The following is a 5314-nucleotide window of genomic DNA, read 5'->3' as shown; positions in this document are numbered from 1 at the left end:
GACACATAACATTGGGTCTATGGGGCATGTACTCTTAAATGACCATAACTTGCTGAATTTTCAACCGATTTTCAAACGGTTTGGTTTGTTATAAACGTCAGAGACGTCCGCATACTTATATGCTTTTATACGACGTTCATATAAAATAAATAAATTAAGCAGATAAGCGTCCTGAATCATAGCCACGTTGACAACGTTTGTAATAAACCAACCCGTTTGTAAATCCGTCAAGATTTGAGCGAGTTATGACTGTTTCTGTTTGAGCTGCCATTGAACATACTGTACTGTATCCCCGATGTAAGATGGCTGCCGGGTGAACAACGTCAGAAACTCCGCCTTGAGCCATCTAGTGTTTATATATATCTATGGCTTCTAGCAGCAGCTTCTAGCTTCTAGCTGCCTGAGAGTTCCCAGATGGGAGCAGGAGGGGGGAACCCAGTGTACTCTCTGCTGCCCCATCTGGCGGAGTCAGGTTAGTAATGTAGGCCTACACCTGAAATGATTATGCAGCCACCTCGAAGAGGAGCTGATGTAGTATTTACTGAATAACGGGCTACTCTGAATCTTCTCAAATTAAGTCGACAAATTTATGATTCACTATACCTAGTGGTCATGACTTTGCAAATGTAAAGTGCTGCACCCTTGCTAAAGTTATTGTGTATATGGAGACAAGTAAGTAAATGCTGCTTTTAGTGGACCAAAATGGACGTGTGGTATACTTGTGACTTATGAGACACTTATGAATGTATAGGCCCATTACACTCTCTGTAGAAAAGGTTTTGAGTGCTGTATTGTGTTCCTCAAGGACTGGATAATGGCGCGTCATCACAACAGCGAGATGATAAATAATGACTTGTAACAGTTGATAAAAGACATCATTAAATAGTTGAGTTAGAAAAAGGGTCAACGGTGGGAGCAGTGCTAAACCCCCAAATCCAATAAAACATCTCAAACTTCAGGGACAAAATACATTCACAGAAAAATGCTCAAAAACAGAAAGACACTCACAACGAATCGCATGCATTGTGAGCTTGTAGATTGGGCTTAAATATGTTAATATATGTCAAATTAAAAAGCTTTACTAGATAAACCAAAAGGGAACTTTCAGGCTGAAGAATACAGCGAAGACTAGCTGAATATAAAATACCATGACTGATAGTTTTTTCTTTTTCTCAGAATAACCACTGTCTGTTCAGACAGGAGGGGGAGAGCGGGGAGAGAGATATCTCCCTTCCAAGTCCCCCCAGGTAACTAAGATCCTATATCTGCCAGTTGCTGTAGATGCACAATTTGACTGTAATTATACAAAACTGTCTGGGATATTGATTAGCACATCTTTATCTCATCCCGCAGCCTCATGATTAGTGTGGAAAACTTTGCTTTGCTTCATTTCACTTAATTTATCACATCATGTATCATTGTACAACAGAGCTTCTCAACCTTTTTCTGGATCAACACACCCCTTGAGAATGTGTGTTCACCGCCCACCCATCTGACCACTGCACACGGCAGAATGTGTGTTCACAGCCCACCCATCTGACCACTGCACACGGCAGAATGTGTGTTCACCGCCCACCCATCTGACCACTGCGCACGGCAGAATGTGTGTTCACCGCCCACCCATCTGACCACTTCACACAGCAGAATGTGTGTTCACCGCCCACCCATCTGACCACTGCACACGGCAGAATGTGTGTTCACAGCCCACCCATCTGACCACTTCACACGGCAGAATGTGTGTTCACCGCCCACCCATCTGACCACTTCACACGGCAGAATGTGTCTTCACAGCCCACCCATCTGACCACTTCACAGGGCAGAATGTGTGTTCACAGCCCACCCATCTGACCACTGCACAGGGCAGAATGTGTGTTCACAGCCCACCCATCTGACCAGTGCACACGACAGAATGTGTCTTCACAGCCCACCCATCTGACCACTGCACACGGCAGAATGTGTGTTCACAGCCCACCCATCTGACCACTGCACACGGCAGAATGTGTGTTCACCGCCCACCCATCTGACCACTGCACAGGGCAGAATGTGTGTTCACCGCCCACCCATCTGACCACTGCACACGGCAGCCGATACAAAATAAAAGGTTCAAGATTTTTCAAAAACATTACAGATCTACAAGCTTAGCGTGGCAGAAAGTGACACGCTTGGAGATCTGCTATTGAATAGCCAAAGTATAAAATAGTGGTTAAGGTGGTTAAAATCTTTCCTGGTTTTAATGGGTTAATGATCAGTCAACTGTGTTCTGGCTTTACGTTTGTATTTTACATTATCTTAATATTATTAAAATTGGCGTGCTTTGTCGGTTATTTGGGGGCCCACTTGCAATATCCTCACGGCCCATCAGTGGGCCCTGGCCCACAAGTTGAAAATCACCGAAGTACTATATATCGTACTACACACACATACACTTCAAAAACCTTGACACACAAAACTCTTCTATAATAGTGTGGACAAACGAAGGACTGAGGTTTATATTATTATTATTTCTGCCAGCCGTTGTTCAGCTGGGTTCAAGTCCCAGCTTAATAAGAGAAATGAGACATTGACCTTTGGGGAGCTGCATGTGTGCACAGTGCAATGAAAGCCAGACACCCATCCACATATGCAGCAGCACATTCCCACACAAAGCTTTCTTTTATCATGAACACTGACAGAATAGAGTCAGAGAGATAGAGGCACTTTTGCAAAAGAGAAACTTCCATATAAGAGTCTGTGCTCTGTTTTTGAATGAACACACATACAAATAACATTGCTGTTTGTTAGGCTTATGCTTTTTGACAATGCATTGTGGATGTACTGAAGAAAGACGCAGGAGCGCAAAGCACCAACGAGCTGGCCAGATGTAAGGAGAACCGGGATGACTGGAAGCAACGATTAAACACTAGTTTAAACATTAAACACTTCAGCCCTATATACATTCCGGCCATTTGAAAATAGCCGATCTACAAGATCACAATGCGACACATTGTGAGCTTGTAGATCTGATATTTTCAAAATAGTTTTATACATTTGATACATTTGATACATTTGATACATTTGATACATTTGATACATTTGAAAACTAGTGAAATGGGACATTAGGCATAATGAGTACTTTTACTTTTGTGCTTTTACTTGTACTTTTACACAAGTAAAGTTTGATTACCGGACTTCTACATTGCAGTATTGATACTTTTACTTAGTACTTTTTCTACTTTCTCCAATCTCTGACCTGCAGAACTGAAACAGTGTGGGTTGACATTGATGGGGTTTCATCCTTCCATCTACTGAGAGAAAGGTACGTATAGAAGCCAGCTTTTAATAATGTTTTCATAATTCTCTGTTTTCTATAAGCCTGGAGCTTTAAATTGAAAATGTGTCTGGAAACTGGAGTCACTTTTTCTCTCTCAAATTGCTGTATATTTGTTCTTCTCCTTTTGTGACCGAGAGGCAGAGATATTAAGTGAAATTAAGTGACGTACATTCACACATGTGTTCACAAAAGAGAAATGGACAGTATTATTTCTGCGCTGCATCTTTAAGTGTGACTAACCAAGGAAACTTGTCCCATGAAGTCCACATTACACTGGCAACCGCAGAGCCCTTATGAGAGAAGATTTTTTTTATATATATATACTGCAGGCGTGATAGGAAATGGTCTGATATTCCACTTGGTTAAGTATTCACCATGTAGGCTGGAAGAAGACATGAGTCAAGTTATATCCATATTTCTTTCATGGTCCAATTTTCAGAGAGCCTTTCCAATGGATTCATACTAGTTTCACCATTATATCTAGTCAGTGATGATAAGTACTTCCGGATTTCCCATTTGGGGCATTTTGCCGTGGTGCAAAATGAAAAGAGTACTGCACGCAACTCAGATGAAAGCGTGGAGAAAATGAATAGGCTTTTCATCCGAAAGAAAAGCTGCAAGAGAGCAATAAAGCTGGATGGGACATGAAAAGCCAATGAAACAAGAAACATTATCTTTTAGAAATGAGCTCCATAATCCATGCAATTAAAAATGAAATGGCTGACAATGACAGTTAGCCGTTTCCGTTGTGCTAGACTGCTTGTGTTCCTGTACTTTTTACGTCAATGAATTCCTTTGATCTCTTTGTGAACTTCTATGCAGCTCGGATGGTCCAGAGGTGTGGGCCACATTTATTTTATTTTTTATTTATTTTTTTGTTACACAGCACAAATCCTCATTGTTAATATAATAGATATACTATACTACTATACTAGCCTATACTACGTATATAAATGAACCCAAATGGACCTGACATTTATTTGGGTCAATTTTCTATACACTCTCAGACATTCACACACAATAGCAGATCTTCCAAGCTGTGAGCTCGTTATTTTTGACAAAGAGATTTGGTGTAAAGGGAAAAAGTAGTTGATCAAGTAGACCACTCGAGAACCCCTATCAACTATCATCTGTAGAACGAAGATCGGCTATTTTCGGCAAAGACACCTAGGTGTAGACTAGAGGGGAAAAGGAGAGTACCAAGTACAGACCCCTGGACCTACGGTCAACTAAGGTTTAAGTGGTAAAATGTATATGGATGATTTCAATACAGCTGGTGGCCAAATGAATGGACTATAATTCCATATCATCAAGTTCAGGGCTTTTCACAGCTTTTTTCAGCTGTGAAATGTTGTTGCTATACGGCCATCATCAATGGGAGCAAAACATCCAGAAAAAGACCTCTCCCTTTTGGGCCCACAGATCACCTGAGTCTGGGACACGTCTCTGATTACAGTCTTTCTACAGGTTCTCCTATACCTGGCACATAACTCCTGAGGTGAACCATCCTTAGATGCAGCCACTGTGGAGAATTTAATTTGGGAAACTGGGGGAGGGGGGGGGGGGGGGGGGGTGGCTTGGGGAGTCTGAGGGTTTCACTCATACGGATGATGGATGAGCCAGAATTTGCAGATGCAAAGAACTCTCACATCACATCTTAGGGGCTGAGCAGTCGTGATGACAGTGCCCTTGAAGCATTGGTCTCCTTCACAGTCACAGCAGTGCCCAGTAACTGGAAAGAAGAGCTTCATATAGCTCAGGTTGAAGTTACACTCAAACTTCCAGCTTGTGATGAATACTTCAATTATGTGTCTCTCATTCAATGCACAAGCAGTCACACAAATCATTTTGCCATCATTTAACGCCTCACTTTAGATAATTATCGGGCAACTTAAATCACTTGCAAACACTTTAATTAAGGTGTAGCCTTTTATTTTTTGTTTTACCCTTGAGGCTTTTCACTATATGATTTTTGCATGGTTAGAAAATGCTCTATTCAAGTAT

The sequence above is a fragment of the Electrona antarctica genome, assembly GCF_951216825.1.
Source record: "Electrona antarctica genome assembly, chromosome: 13".
In the NCBI taxonomy this organism is placed as follows: domain Eukaryota; kingdom Metazoa; phylum Chordata; class Actinopteri; order Myctophiformes; family Myctophidae; genus Electrona; species Electrona antarctica.
The sequence above is the reverse complement of the archived record's forward strand: the minus strand, read 5'-3'. Positions refer to the sequence as shown.